Source organism: Aquarana catesbeiana, linkage group LG04 (genome assembly GCF_042186555.1).
Source record: "Aquarana catesbeiana isolate 2022-GZ linkage group LG04, ASM4218655v1, whole genome shotgun sequence".
Taxonomy (NCBI): domain Eukaryota; kingdom Metazoa; phylum Chordata; class Amphibia; order Anura; family Ranidae; genus Aquarana; species Aquarana catesbeiana.
Genome location: NC_133327.1, coordinates 493,895,377 through 493,912,416, shown reverse-complemented (window position 1 = coordinate 493,912,416; position 17,040 = coordinate 493,895,377). Strand labels below are relative to the sequence as shown.

General features: G+C 43.5%; 1 protein-coding gene across 3 annotated transcripts in view; it reads right to left on the bottom strand.

Moving 5' to 3' along the window:
- Nucleotides 1-17,040, bottom strand: part of LOC141140471 (interferon-induced, double-stranded RNA-activated protein kinase-like) — a 303,555-nt gene that overhangs the window by 16,646 nt on the left and 269,869 nt on the right. The gene's annotated exons all lie outside the window — the stretch shown is intronic.

Below are 17,040 nucleotides of genomic sequence, written 5' to 3'. Positions count from 1 at the left end.
TCACACAATTTTCATTTTTGAAACATTATTCTTAGCACGCAAAGTGATAGCGCAGAGATGGATGCAGAATATGCCCCCCACACTACAGTTGTGGAAAAAATCAGTTAATGACACCCTGCCATTTAAGAAACTGATCTACGCACACAGGGGATCCGCACAAAAATATTCAAAGATCTGGGACAGATGGCTGGAGGACGGGGAGACCTGTGTATAATGGTTCCAAACCCAGTGCAGCATTCCCCTACACCACCAACGTGGTATATTTATAAGTTGGACTAAACTGCTGCATAACTTACGGCATATGTGAATATATGTGTATGCATGCCCTGTAATATTCCTGCATATTTAATTTCGATGTCACAATATGTATCTGACCATCTATGGCTATATGTACCTGATTGACTTGTAAAATGTGTTTTATATGAATAAAGTTATTTTTTTTCCAAGTAAAAAAAAAGTAGATGAGAGGAAGGGGTTGTACCCCCGAAACAGGTCCATTGATCCCCTATGATGGGAGCTATCACATGTTGACCTTAGGCATGGGATCAGGAGGAAAATCCCCATTTTGACTCTCAATTTGTGTGCATCTTCAAAATTTGGCTTTCACAGGAGTAACATCACCCCATCTGATAAAGGCAATATCAACACAGTTTGGATATACTAATGTCTGATATTGCCTCCAATTTATCAAAGTTGAACCTTGTAAGTTCCTGAGTGTATTGTTTAATGGTTTTAAAAACGTGTGAATGTGCACAGAGTAAAAAATTTTTGACTCAACAATGTGTGGCTTCTTTCAATGCTCAATAGCAGTTTTTTGCTTAAGTTGGTGTTTACAGTGACAATGGGGGTTATTTACTAAAGGCAAATCCACTTGGCACTACAAGTGCACTTTCAAGTGGATTTGCCTTTAGTAAATAACACCCACAGTGCTTTATAATTTGCAACAATCATGCCATTTTCGTCACCCAAAAAAATTAATTTATGGTGCTGAAAATGATGATTATTTTTATCCTTAAAGCATTACATACATTAACAACAAAAACCAAGGTGTGTGTGTAGCAGACCCACAACATAATAGTTAGCTTTAGAAAAGATTGTCACCTCATGTATCAAATAAATTACATTTGCACTATTGAAGAAAATGGCCAAAAAGAAAAGCCCATAGGATAACCTAGGAGACAGCTAAAAGAAACACAAGCAGTAAATCAAAGGAAATATTGTTCAGTTTAAAATACAATTAAAAAAAAAAATGTTTCTTAAACATTTTCTGGCATATCAATGGCCCCCGTACCCGCAAAGTACTCATTATATTTTACACGGACCTCGCTTCAAGCGCTGTCAGGGTTTGGTCTTGAAATCCGGCCTCAGGCCCAACTGAGACCATATAGTTCATAGAATTTCTCCTTAAAAAGTTGTGGAGAATGCAGCATGCAAGGATTATATAGTTAAGTTTATATTCCGCCATGCTGATTGGTGTAAGGAATAGGCGGAACCGGCTGGCCATTATCTCGAAAGCAATCTCCACCACTCTTCTGGCCCTGGCCAGCCGGTAGTTAAAAAACCCTCTGGTCCGGGGTGAGGTTCCTCATGGGGAACGGCCACATCAGGTGATCACCCAGCCCAAACGCTTCATCAGCGACAAAGACGAACGGCAGACCAGCCACATTGTCTTCCGGAGGTGGCAATCTCAAGCCACCACTCTGGGGCCTCCGTAGAACTCGGTCTGGGCAATGACTCCATCATCCGGCGATTCTTCCCCACGTCCACATAGAGAAACTCATATGTCGCAGACACCACCGCCAACATCACAATACTATTAAACTCCTTATAGTTGTAATAGTATGACCCCGAGTTGGGGGTGGGACTATGTGGATGTGTTTCCCATCTATTGCCCCTCCGCAGTTGGGAAAGTTCCACCGCTGGGCAAACTGGGAAGCCACAGTCTGCCATTCCTGTGGCGTTGAAGGAAACTGTGGAGTGAAACAAGAAAAATAAAAATGTGTACTTTTGCACATAACATTGCAAGCAGATTAGACACAAACATTCTTGGCCAACATAAGTAGAACATTGATTTTAAGGAGTATTTACAGAAAAAAATCTAAGGTCCACTCATCAGATTCCTTACCCCCTCTGATGGCCCATTGTAAAAATTTTGGGGGGGGGAGATGTTTTGGACAGGTAACCCTCTCCACTTCATTGAGAGCTGAATGCATAAATAATGTGTGTTGCTTTGGCCAGCCCCTCCTTACTTACACTATTGGCAGCCCACTGGACAGGTAAGAAGTGTCATAATACAAAAATATAAATACACACGGTACAAATTGAAGCACATTTTTACATTCTGCAATTACCAATCAAGCTAATAGGAGAACAAAACTTTAAACAGTACCATTTGAAAGTATTCAGGCAGGCCCTTTCACTACATGCTTGGTGAATTCATCCATAAATATGACTACAAAAGAGGTAGGTATAATGTGTATGGGTTTGGCAAAGTCAGCAGATAGAGGATTGGTATCGGTTGAGTTAGCGGTTGGGGGGAGGGAGGGTTCCAAATGATTTTGGGAGCCCAAAAAAAAAGCCTCTGGTACTCTGCCTGAATATAAGGACACAAATAACATTTGGACACATTTTATGGGGTGTTTAGGGTAAAGCACTACTATGGAGCTGACAAAATACATTGTTAAGTGACTGGGCTAGGTCTGTATGGGCCCAGGATAGCATGCTGGGGAGGTTAGTGAAGGCAAATATGCATGAAAGACAAAAAAGTAACTTTAAAAACTTCCAGCATGCATGAGGGTAAAGAGGACATTCACAGCATATTACAATCATGGTAATTAGGGAATGATGAAAGAACTACAATACATTAGCAAACAATAAATACATAGAATATGATGTTAAAGGAGAAATCTTACCTTAATATAGTCCTTCTGCAGGACCTGAATGATGGCAGAATAGGTCTCTGGAATAATGATCCCTAGAGCCTGGGGGGAGATGCCTGTCGAGAACTTGATGTCCTGGAGACTTCTCCCTGTCGCCAAGTATCGCAATGTGGTGACTAGCCTCTGCTCGGGAGTGATGGCTTGCCGCATGCAGGTGTCCTGCTTCATAATATTAGAGGACAGCAAAGCCAACAAATGGTGAAAAACGGGGTTCGTCATCCGGAGATAATTCCTGAAATCATCAGGATTATTCTCGCGGATCTCCCGCAACAAAAGCATACGAGAGAATTGGTCACGCTGGAGCAACCAAATCTTCACCATGAACTCGTCCTCGCCCTGTTCTTCATGGACTGGGCTTGGGTCAAATTAAGAACACCAACACCAAGCCCCTGCACAGCACGAACTCTACTATGAGTACGTACCTGCAACATGGCTTCAAAACGGTCGGCTGGTCAGAACGAACTAACAGAACGCACTGAAAATCAGAAAGGCCTGAGAAGAGCGAGCTGAAAATCAGAAACGAGCGGACAAGAACGCACTGGAAATCAAATACGTAATATAAAAATACGCACTGGAAATCAAACACAAACTGACTACATGCACTGAAAACAAGATACGAACCCAAAAGCACAAACTGAAGAGCAGTAACGAGCTAAATAGCATGAGGCTGAAAAGCGCAAATCGTTTCTCACCAAACTTCTACTAACACAAGATTAGCAGAAGGAGCTCAAAGGGTGGCGCACTGGCTACTGAACCTCCTCTTTATAGTGCCGTCATACGTGTTGTACACCAGCGCGTTCTTGACGATCGGAATTTCCGACAACATTTGTGCGACCGTGTGTATGCAAGACAAGTTTGAGCCAACATGCTTCGGAAATAAATCCCAGGATTTCGTTGTCGGACTGTCCGATCATGTGTACGCGGCATGACTCTTCGAAACCTATATTCCTATGGTTTTTTAACACTTATACCCCGTACACACGGTCGGATTTTCCGATGGAAAATGTGTGATCGGACCTTGTTGTCGGAAATTCCGACTGTGTGTAGGCTCCATCACACATTTTCCGACACACAAAGTTTGAGAGCAGGATATAAAATTTTCTGACAACAAAATCCGTTGTCGGAAATTCCGATCGTGTGTACACAAATCCGACGAACAAAGTGCCACGCATGCTCAGAATAAATAAAGAGATGAAAGTTATTGGCCACTGCCCCGTTTATAGTCCCGACGTACGTGTTTTACGTCACCGCGTTAAGAATGATCGGATTTTCCGACAACTTTGTGTGACCGTGTGTATGCAAGACAAGTTTGAGCCAACATCCGGAAAAAATCCTAGGATTTTGTTGTCGGAATGTCCGAACAAAGTCCGACCGTGTGTACGGGGCATTAAAAGGAATGGTACCCAGACCCTGCTCTGCACATTTAGGGGTGGCCTATAACATTTCAGGTCAGTACCAGACTCTGCAGAACGGGAACCTGCGCAATGATATCTTGCCTTGCGGACCAGTAGGGTGCTCTACAAGTCCAGGGTAGTGATCCCCAGCTGGGGATTTGAGTCCTTGGGTAGATCTGGCAGTTCCTTATCTCAAAAATAACCTCACATGTCCAGTGGATGATGACCCTGTGTCTAAGATGCCTCAGACTAATGTCCGGAGGCATTATTTACTTTCAATTTTTTTATTGGTTTTAGTGTAAAAAAACAAAAAGGAAGGGTACAAAAGGGATAACCAATATGTGGTCAAACATACCATCAATAAATCATTAAAAAAAAAAAACATGGGCGAAACATGTCTGAATGCAAAACAAACATAGCCCAGATTTGCGTCACAATAGCCTTTGGTAGGGGATATCCCTCCATAACGCGAGAGCATCAGTAGGATCCAATGGACAAATAGAAACAGGCAAATTAAATCAAATTCCACAGACAGAATGGTTGTCTCATCAGATTACTACCATACAAAAGATGTTATATAGATAGACAGGAAAAATGTAGTGTGTTTAGATGTCAACTTTCAATCAAGGAGGATATACATAGGATTCTTAAAATTGGTCAGCACAGAAATGAGCAGATAGGAATAAAGTAGGAAAAGAAAAAGGTCGGGGGAAAGAAAGTTGAGAGCAGTCGGGGTAGCTCCATCCCAGGTCTCAGTCATCCACCGACAAATACCGTATCCAAAGTTGCCATGTCTTATGAAATTTTGTTTAAATCGGTTCATAATTAACCTGTTCCCATCCGTGCTATAGCCGAATGACGGCTACAGCGCGGACCTACATTGCCGGGAGGCCATCAATAGACGTCCTCCCCTTTGCACGCTCCCCGCGTGCGGCGTGCGCTGTAAACACTGAGTCAATGAGACTGGGCTGATCACAGATCAGAGTAAGGGGCCGATCCCGGCCCCTTACCACGTGATCAGCTGTTAGCCAATGACAGCTGATCATGTGATGTAAACAGAAAATCAGTAATCTGTTTTTTTTCACCTCACGCTGACAGCATGAGGAGAAAAAAAAAGCAGATCACTGGCATCTGTGTAAGGGACATCGGTCCCGAAGAGGAAGAAGCACAGCCACTTCATCTGTGCCCACCAGTCTGCCTGCCAGTGCCAACTGCCCGTGTCTACAGTGCATATCAGTGCCACCAATCTGTGCCCACCAGTGTATATCAGTGCCACCTATCAATGTCCACGAGTGCCACCTATCAATGCCCACCAGTGGTGCCAATCAATGCCTCACCAGTGCCACCTAGCAGTGCTGCCTATCAGTGTCACCTACCAGTGCCCATCACTGTCCATCACTGCCACTTATCAGTGCCAGCTATCAGTGCCACCCATCAGTGCCCACCAGTGCCACCCATCAGTGCCCACCAGTGCCTCCTATCAGTGCCCACCAGTGCCTATCAGTGCCCACCAGTGCCGCCTATCAGTGCCCATCAATGCAGCATATCGGTGCCCATCAGTGCAGCCTCATCAGTGTACATCAATGAAGGAGAAAAATGACCCATTTGCAAAATGTTATAACAAAATATAAAACTGTTTTGTATTTTTTTTTCAAAATTTTCGGTCTTTTTTAATTTTTTTAACAAAAAATAAAAAACCCAGGTGATGAAATACCACAAAAAGAAAGCTCTGTTTGTGGGGAAAAAAAAGATAAAAGTTTAATTTGGGTACAGTGTTGTATGACCACGCAATTGTCGTTCAAAGAGTGACAGCAATGAAAGCTGAAAATTGGTCTGGGCAGGAGGGAGTTTAATTGCCCAGTAAGCAAGTGGTTAATGACAAGATGTCATGCACCCTCCATAATAACCAATTTTTGTGTAAATGTCAAAGTGCCGGGCTCATACAATATATATGTGCCATAAATATTTCATTAAGATATGTGAAAATATATTGAAATAAAAAAATAATTGACGAATGTCCCAATAATGTCCAAGTAGCTAAAAGTGCTGAATAGTGACAAATCTTTCCTGTGACTTTAAATCCAGATCACTGTGTGCAAAAAAGAATCCACCACCTAAAGACTCACAAGATGGCTGCTCACCATCTTCACACAGAGTGTTCAAGGAACTCTATTGAAGGTGGGCACTCTGAATGTGGATCTTCTGGCATCCAGGCCTATTGCAAAGCTGGACAGGTTTGTCTTCAGGACCAGGGTTTCTCAAGAGTTTGCAGTTGATGTTCTGGTGATACCAGTTCTCCCTAAATTATGCCTTCCTGCTGTTACAGCTTCAACCTTGTCTGCTTTTTAGGATTCTAGTGGAAGGAATTTTGGTGATTTTAATCTCCCCCGGCCTGGGCCAGGAGAATGTGGTAGTCCGACATTGTAAAAATGCCAGCTGCCAACCCTTGGGTCCTTCCAGATTGACCCAACCTTCTATTGCACGGCCCAGTCTTCCATTCTTCTCTTCTTCAGTTTCTGGCTATATTGGAATAGCTGTTGAAGCAGAGCCTTGAAAGATGGGCGGTTCTGATTCACCCATTTCTACCCTACTGAAGGCTCGGAAGATGACTTCAAGGAGAGTTTATCAAGAACTTATGTGAAATATTATTTTGCTTGGTGTGAGGCTGGGGGATTTCTTTTTCACAAGTATGTTGTGGATTGCATACTGACTGTTCTCCAATCTGGAGTCCATCAGTCAATTTTGTCCTTGGTGATCCTTTGTCAGAGACCAATTGATTCACATACCTTGGTGCGTGCTTTTGTGCAAGGCATCACGCGTATTACTCCCCTGCTTAGGTCTCTGTACACTCCATGGGGCCACTTTCCGTACTGCAGAAATGTCTGTTGGAACCCATCCACGATATTCCTTTAGCCCAGGGGTGCCCAACCTTTTGAGGAGTGAGGACCACTTTAGCAAATTGGTAATGGTCGCGGGCCACAATGAGCAGATGATAGACCCATGTCCAACTCTGCATATGCAGAGAGGACACAGACACAGCCCGCTCTACTCCATGGGCCCTCCCAACGGATCCGCCCAGACAGAAGGGGACGGATCCCCTTATGTTTTTTTAAGGGGTAGGCGGGTGTAAACGGACACAAGTCCGTTTACATCTGCCGCTCTATAGAGGTAAATGGAGGGTCCAACTGGGTCTGCCTGAAAAAGGAACAGGTGGCTGGCTGCTGCTGTCCCCCAGGCGGGTATCGCTGGTGGCTGCTGCTGGCTGTCCTCCAGTGCTGGTATTGCTGGTGGGTACTGCTGGCTGGTACTGCTGGTGGATCCTGCTGGTTGGTAATGCTGGCAGGTACGGCTGGCTGGTACTGCTGGCTGGTATGGCTGGTGGGTACTGCTGGCTGGTTCCCGACCCCCTCTTACCGAGCATCAGTGTGACAGGAGCCGGAACTGAAGAAAGCATGCTGCTGCAGTAGAGAGCAGAGCCGATACTTCCTGTTTCGGTCCTGTCACAGGCGGAGTACATTTGATATCACTCCGCCTGTGACAGGGCCTGGAACTCGTGATCTGGGCTTGCCGACCCGCCATCCCAGAGCAGGAGGTGGTGGGCCACATCAGAGGGCGTCAGCGGTTGGGTACCCCTGCTTTAGCCCTTCTGACTCTGAAGGTTATTTTTCTGGTTGACATAACTTCGGCTCAGAATGTCAGAATCGTCTGCTCTTTTCTCTAAAGAATCATTCCTGGTGCTCCACCATGACAAGGTGGTTCTACAGCCACAGCTGCCTTTTTTGGTTTCTTTGTTCCACCTCAACCAGGACATTGTGTTGCCATCTTTCTGTTCTAAGCCTTTAAATGCTGGGGGACAATGCTCATGTCACTCTAGATGTGTTTTGTGCCATCAGGTGTTGCCTGAAGTCAATTGCTGCAATTCCTCTGTCCGATTCCCTCTTTGTGCTTCTTGAAGGCCCAAGGAAGGGTCACACAGCTTCCAAACTACCATTTCTCATTGGATTTGCCAGATTCTTTCTCAAGCATAACAGTTTATTTTACCACGAGGATTGGTGCTTACTGGGTTATTTGTCATCAGACTTCGGTAGCTCAAGCCTGTAAAGCTGCTACCTGGTCTTCTGTTCATACTTTCATAAAGTTTTTCCAAGTAGATGTTAGAGCCGCTGAGGATGCTACCTTTGACATTCAGTAATTTTGTAACTGAAAATCCATGACTACAGCCCCATTACACCAATTTCACATCTAGTATGACCTGACTCATTTTCATTTTAGTGCTACACTAACAATTTACAAAACTGTATTCCTATTACCTGTATAGTGATGAAACTTTGATGGGGGAGAAAAAGGAATACTAAACTGAAAGAAAAACTTTGACTTTGGGACTTACAACTATACTACATTACATAAAGTCAGAGTTAGAGACAATCGAACTCCATGTTATCATTTCTCATCCAACTCAAAATATTTTGCCATTAAGGGGGGTTTTGGATAACTTAGCAGTTTTGCACCTATTCAGTGTTAAGCCTTAAAGCGGAACTTCAGTCATTTTTTTTCATTTTTCCATCTATTAAATCCTCTGCCCTTGTTGTTTTAACTTTGGATAGTAAAACTTTTTTCTGCCAGTAAATACCTTATACAGCCCACTTCCTGTTTTTTGTCTGCTATAAAGCCTAGGCTTATGACATCATGAACAGCTCTCTCTCTCACTCTCGTGAGAGTTTGCCAGGAAGGGAGGGCTGATGAGTCATAAGAGGGCCAATGAGAGCTGCAGATGTGCTTCTGTGTGTCTGTGTAAATCCAGGAAGTGAACAGGCAGCAGCTTCAGCTGCCCACAGTTAAAATGGATGCAGCCAGACTTAGTGGAGGGAGATTTCTGTAGCATATTTGGCAAGTATAGAATCACAGTATATATAAAATAATATGCAAAGTGGTTGGAGGGAAGCTTCAGAATGACAATGTGAGCAGACTGCAGTTCCTCTTTAAATTTTAAAATATGGCAGAGGTGGTTTTTAACCCGGCTCCCTACCCTGACCATCTTTTCTCTCTACCCCTCCCCCCTTTCCTTTTGACTCCCTCTTTCATGGCCTTAACTGTTAGACCCCATGTTCTAAAGTCTCACCAACTTTTTTTCAGTGATATGTTCAATTATATGTTTCTCTTGCTTCTGATACTCTCATGATAAATGGTAAAAAAAATATATTTTGTCTGCTATTTCACAATGCCTTGTACTGTGAAACTCTTTGACCTAAAATATGGCATGGGTGTTAAAAAAGCAGTAGAGCAATGCTAAATATTCATACCGGCTTTCTCTAATCACTTGTATTGTCTCCATGGAATACCCAGTAGGCAACAAGTTAGCCCATTCTGCCATTCTCTCTCTCTCTGCACAAAGAAAAAAAGCTACACACACAGGTGATGTAAATGGATGGATAAAGCTCTTTTCAACATTTGCAGCAAAGTCATATTTCATGTTTTGTGTCTTTGGGAGAGAAAGATGGCATGTGTTGGGAAACATCTCAGCGAGGCACTTATAAGGTTTGTGGGAGGCAGGGTTTAGAAAAAAACAAAGTACATCTGCAAAATCGTAAAACTGGGTCACCAAGCTTGTGATCATGACCAAGGATATTGTGCAGATTCAACCTGAAAGCAGGATTTCCTCCAGCAGATAATTTGCCCCTTGCTCCATTCAATCCGAGGGCTATGTCGACAGATATTGGATCAACAGAAGTTAGGTATTGGAGTTGGCTTGTATATAAACTAAAATAATAAATCTGAGGTGCTGACTGATGGGAAAAATGTATTAGAAAATGTAAAAAGATCCTAGGCAGGTTTCCTCTGGCCCACCTACAACCTGGAGTTTTCCAGCATTTTTGTATTAAATTAGAAACATAGTTCGGAGGATCAGAAGCATCCATGAGTCAACAGCATTTGTGTTAATAGGCCTAAAGCAGGGGAGCTATTAATAGATTGGTCATCACAAACCTCCTACTTATTTGTCCCAGACCATATAGTCTGATAATAAGGCAGTAAAAGCAATTTGTACAGCATATCCTCATTTTTGGTCCCAATAAATAAGTTGTTGACCTTAAATTGCATGTGCATGTCTGAGTTTGCAAAAACAAAGCATATTCAATAATGCTCCTTTTATAGTTAGTCTGGTTAAAAAAAGGCACAAGTCTAGCCAGGTCAACCAATAGAAGGGGGAAAAAATTATACAATCTTATATATACACAATCCTATACCCCCATTTGTTTCAGAGGAAGGAAAAAAAATCTTCCTAATCCCCCAAGAGGCAACTGGATGTTCCCTGGATCAACTTTATTTATAAATATTAGTATCCAGTTATATTATGTGTATCTGGGAAAGAATCCATGCCTTTCTTAAAACAATCTACGGAACTGGCCAGAACCACCTCTTGAGGGAGTCTGTTCCACATTTTCACAGCTCTTACTGTGAAGAAGCCTTTTCGTATTTGGAGTTGATCATATCCCCCCTTAATCTCCTCTTCTCAAGAGAGAATACATTCAGCTTAGCTAATCATTCCTCAAAGCTGAGTTCTTTCATGTCTCTTATCAGTTTGTTTGTCCTTCTCTGACCTTTCTCCAGTTCCCCAATATCCGTTATATGAACTGGTGCCCAAAACGGAAATGCATATTCCAGATGAGGTCTTACTAATGATTTGTACAGAAGCAAAATGATATCTCTCTCTCTGCAGCCCATGCCTCTCTTAATACATGAAAGGATTTTGGGGGCATGGCTGAGCAGCGGATGTAGATGGACGTGTTCACTGCTCTCTCCGCCGAAGATCCTGTATTTTATCCTGTGGGTGATTAGCTAAAGCGCCCGTTTTGTCTACTTTGCACACCTGAGGTATCCCCGTGGCGGCTTCGATCGATATTCTCCATGGCTAAAAAGCTGAAACGTGTTCCTTTCCTGACCTGTCGAGTCAAGATGGCGCTCATCCACAGCGCTCCATGAAAGATACGTACAAGGAGGCCACATAGAAATTCATCTCACGATCTTCCCCAAAAGCAACCCTCCACTTCTTCTATCTCCCCTGAGGATTTTTTGGGTGCCCAGTTTGAGGCGGATGACACAGTGCCTCTGGAAGACTTGTCAGTCCGCTGGCTGATTGGGATACAGTAAGTGCACCGACTGATTCTTCTGCTGTGCCAACCTTATCCCCTGAGTTTTAAAGACATACAAACACAAAACAACAGAGCCACAATGGCAACATGGTGCGCAGTCCAAAAAAAACAGGCATAAAATCAATTGCAATTAATAAACAATCTCCGTTCGCCTATCTCACATGTCTCTCGTAATCATTTATCAGTTGTAAAGGATATCCAGTCTCACATGAGTTATGGTATCAGTAAATACAATAATAACTGCCAAATAGTAGTAGATAACAGATAACAACACAGACAGTCAAAACTCAATATAACGACGTAGGAGTCAGTGTCAAGGGACTCGCTATCCACTTGCCCCAGATTTTATTAAATGTCTTGACTCTTTTTCATAGTTCAAAGGTGAGTCTGTACAAGGGGAGAGAGTCATTAACCAGTTTCAGCCACTGGGACCGTGTAGGTGACCTCAGGACCTTCCAGGATAGTAGAAGGGACTTTCTCGCATAGAAATAGAGGGGACGTCTGATCCCCAAAGATGTCCAAACGGCAGTTCTTGGGATTCACTATGCTGGGTAGACCCAGGGCGGAGGAAATGAAAGTTTATGTCCACCAAGAAGTCGTGAACCACAGAGCATGACCAGAAACAGTGCATGAAGTCAAATGTAAAAAGGATTACGCTGAGCTAGAGTGTGTTAGACATGCTACTAAATTATAGCATGATAAAACAACTGCGTTTAAATAAACGCATGTGGATGTGGGAAACAATACCTCTACAAGGTAAGCGGACCTAATAATAGATAAATACTCTGAATACAAATGTGAAAATTGACAAATGCATATAAACCCATCAAAGTGCAAATGTGAAAATTGACAAATGCATATAAACGCATCAAAGTATAAATGCAAATTCAAATGTGAAATAAGACAGATTAATGCATCAAAGTGCACAGGTACCAATAAGCATAACTGAATCACAGCATTACTAGATAGTGCAGTGAATAAATGAATATAAACGCATGAAAGTGCAAATGTGCCAATATGCATAACTAAATGACAATATTGCTCAAATGTGCAAAATATAAACGCATAAAGTGCAAATGTGCAAATAAACATACTTATTACAATATAAATATATATATGAGCATGTAAAAAGTGCTAAGTGCAAAAAACACAAAACAAAAAGTAATTTGGTGTCCCACAGTTCATGTGTAAAAAAGTCCTCAATGGAACCAAAAAATAGTTCACTATGAGGTCCCACAAAAGGTATAAAGGTGCCTAAACGTGATGTCCACTGGTGATACAATCAACTTGCTAGTAACTCTCAAAGTGCCACAGACCATGCAATGGTACGATTCGGTGAACCCAAAGGTAATGCGCTCACCTCAGAGCGTGTGACCAAGTCGCTAGACAAAGTCAAACCACGGTTGTGAACCACCCCTGGTTCTAAGTAGATCACAGGATCCCAGGCTCCAATGCAGTAAAGAGTATATAGATGGGAAGAAAAAACTACATAGTATAATACCGTTTTCAAATTTATTAAAAGATATAGATACTCTCCCCAAAAGGGGTACTCACAATATATAGGTGCGTCAGTGCACCGCTCTAAACATGGCAAGTATGATATTTTTCGTGATGGTATGGTGTGCGTCTCTTCAATAGGCAGCTCAGTTGTCTCTCGCTCCGTCCTGGCCCCTCCCCTACGCGTGTTTGACACAGGGACCACGTGTCATCATCAGGGAGATACTGCATGAAGTGCATGAAGTCAGCAACCTGTCCACAGCCTCTGAAGCATTCAGCTGAGGGAGATAAGCCCATCTTATGTAGTCTAGCAGGTGTGAGGTGGGATTGGTGGAATATCTTAAGTTGAATAATACGGTCTTTGGATGAAATAACAGAGGTTTTATAGGCATCACTAAACTCGGTCCAGTCTGCTTCCTTAAGGGATATGTCTAGGGATGTCCATTTATCTTGAGCAGTTTGGAATCTGGGGTTAGACTCAGTAATAAGAGCAGAATAGTAGGTGGAAATTAGGTTTAGTGGGGTCCGGCCGCCTTCGTAACGTCTCCAAAGGAGTTACCTGGATAGGGTTAGGGAACCAAATTGTGCACGTACGGCATGGTGGAGTTGATAGTAGTAAAATAAGTATGTGGCAGGCCAAAGTCCACGCATAATTGATAGAATGTTTGAAAACCCTGTGCAGTAAAGTGATGGCATAAATACTTAACCCCTCTGGCTGACCACCTTTGTGGGTCGGGTAAAGAGTATAGTTCTGGAAGGCTAGGATTAAACCACAACGGATTACTGGGGGAAGCCAGCCATGAATCAGTGGAAACTTTGACCACAATGATTTTAAATAGGAATAGGGAGGTATGTAGAAGTGATGTACCTGTGCGGGCTATAGATAATATTGTGGAGAGTCTCTAGGGAGGAGGCAATGGCCACCTCCGTGGTAGTGCAAGTGCTGGCAGAGACTGGATGCAACCAGTTATGGATATGGACTAGTTGAGAGGCAAGGTGGTATAAGTAAAAACTAGGAAATGCCAAGCCAGCCATGTGGGTCGGGAGTCGCAAGGTTTCAAGCGCTATCCTGGGGGGGGACCATTCCTTAGGAATGCCAGGCATATGGTATCAATGTGTTTGAAAATTGATTTATGTATTCTGCATGGGGAGTTGGCCATGATATAGAGCAATTTAGGAAGGTGTATCATTTTAATAATATTAGCCCTCCCCCATTAGGTCTAAATGTAGGTCCATCAATCGCCTAATTTGCAGTTGTAGTTGGGATAATAAAGGACAAATTGTTAGCTTTATACGATGATGATGGCAATTGAACCGTAATGCCTAGATATCTAAAGGAAGAAACAACTAGTAGTCTGGAATCCAGGTGGACCATAGGAATTGGTCTAAGGGGAAAAGGGTGGATTTGTCCCAGTTCACCCAGAAGCCAAACGTGTCAATTTCAACCAGAAGTGCTTTTAGGGATTCGCAAGGGTCGGCCAAGTAAACTAAAGTATCATCAGCATAAAGTGAGATATGTTCCTCAATCATACCAGTAGGGAGGCCTTTAATCAAAGGGGAGGTGCGGATACGTGTGTCAAGGGGTTCCATGGCTAAGGCAAATAGGAGGGGTGACAAAGAACACCCCTGCCTGGTGCCTCTATGTATTGGTAAAGTGTCCATGACATGGGAGTTAACTTTAATGCGTGCTACTGGGGCAGTATAAAGAAGGTGTACCCATGCTATCATACGAGGACCAAAACCGTAGAGTTGCAAAATTTGAAATAAGTAGGGCCATTCAACACTGTCAAAAGCTTTACACATGTCTAGTGAAGCAATGACACGAGTAGGGGAACAGTCATGGGTATATTACAGGTTATGAAATAGTCTACGGATATTCATCCTGGTAGACCGACCAGGTATAAAGCCACATTGATCACTTTGTACTAATTTTGCAACTACTGCATTCAGACGATTGGCCAGTATTTTAGCTAGGATCTTCACATCCATGTTAAGGAGATTGGACGGTACGAGAAACATTTATGGGGGTCCTTATGAGGTTTCAATAATAACAGAATCAGTGCTTCAGGCATTGTAGGTGGAAGGATTCCAGCCTTCAAGGCTTTGTTAAATGTATGAAGAAGGAATGGGCATAATAACTGGTGAAATTGGGCATACTATTCGGCCAGGAAACCATCCATGCCAGGTGTCTTGTGTGTCGGCAGTTGCGAAATACCTAAGGAAATTTCCTCCAAGGAGAGAGGTGCATCCAGCTCCTCTCTCGTGTGAGCTGAAAGGGAAGGGAGAGACACCTGAGCCAAGTATTCACATACCGTATATACTTGAGTATAAGCCGAATTTTTCAGCACATTTTTTTGTGCTGAAAGTGCCACCCTTGGCTTATACTCGAGTCAATCACTTTTCTGGTGCAAAGAATGACATTTTCCGAACCGAATATGGTGTGCAAACCCAGTGGATCTAGCACTACAACATATCAAAAGCTGGGGTTCCTAGCACCAAGTAGACCTGAGATATGGGGCCCCAAATTCGGTTTGGAAAATGTAATTCTCTGCTGCAGAAAAGTGCTTGACATTTTCTGAACCGAATTTGGGGCCCCATATCTCAGGGCCACTTGGTGCTAGGAACCCCAGCTTTGGATATGTTGTAGTGCTAGTTCCACACCAAATTTGGGGTTCATAGCACCAAGTGGCCCCAAGATACGGGGCCCCAAAGTCGGTCAACTGTGTCCATCTGCAGCAATGTCATTTCGGGACCCTTTGGGTGCAGAGACCCCAAATTTTGGCTGCAGCTTGGGGGCATCTAGGAACCCTTAACTACCGAGTTTGAAGTTCAGGGGACTTATGGCTGCAAATGGGCACAGTGAGGCATGCAAATGGGTCGGCTTATACTAGAGTATATATGGGAATTGATCTTCCGAATACTGGACTCTGGTTTAATAAAGGTCTCTGTAAAAGGACAGGAAAGTCTCAACAATCTCGGAAGGTGCATTACCGATATGACCCTGGGGAGTCAAAATCTTAGGGATGGATATAGGAGAATGGTCAGATCTAGTTAGATAGGCAAGCAGACGGCCAGCCTTGTTACCATGTTCAAATGTCTTTTGTGAGAGCATTTTTTTCTTAGTGAGATCCAATAGGCGGAGCTAATATTCCCTACGACTGTGCAGCCATGAATCTAGGACATTGAGTGGGGCCTTGTGCATAAGCAGATTCAGATACCAGCATAGTCCGTTCCAACTCCTCAGTACGCTGCTGGGCATTCTTATGCAGGGTGCCAGTGATAGCCATAAGCGTAGTCTTAAAAGCCTCCCACTCCGTAGAGGGGTCAGCAGTGCCCAGGTTCGTGTTCCAATAAGATGCAATCCCCTGTCTACATTCCCCTTGTACCACCTCATTCTCCAACCATTGGGAATTTAGGTGCCATATCAAGGGACTAGAGCGCGGGAGGGGGAGGAGGTCCACAGAAATGGTCAGATACCCCTCTAGGTAAGTAAGATACATCAGAAACAAAAGAAGCGTAAGGTCTGGGGCAAAAGCCAGGTCCATGCGAGACATGGTGTGGAAGGAGTCGGAATGAGAGGAGTATTGGCAAACATCCAGAATGCTTCCAGCTCAGTGAGAGCATACACCTGTATCCAATCAATAAATGAGGGATAGGGTCTTCCACCACCCCCCAAGCGGTCCACAACAGGATCTAAGACAGCGTTAAAGTCCCTACATAAAGCAGAGGACCATCAGGTCTAGACAAAAGCAGCAGGGACAATTTGGACAGCAGCTCGAAAGAAAAGGGGGGAGGGACATATACGTTCACCAGCGTGAAGGACATAGTGGCAATTCATATGGTAAGAATAATAAATCGCCCCTCCGGATCAGTCCTGACCAATCCGGGACGGATTTAGCTAGCAAAATACAGGCCCCACGGGAATATGAGGTGCCAAAAGATTTAGCCAGCCAGGGGTGTTTAAGAGTCAACAATTTGGTATTGATATGATGTGTTTCCTGAAGACAAAGTATGTGGGGCTTATATTTTTTCAGGAAGGAAGGGCCTTAAGATCGCTTCTGG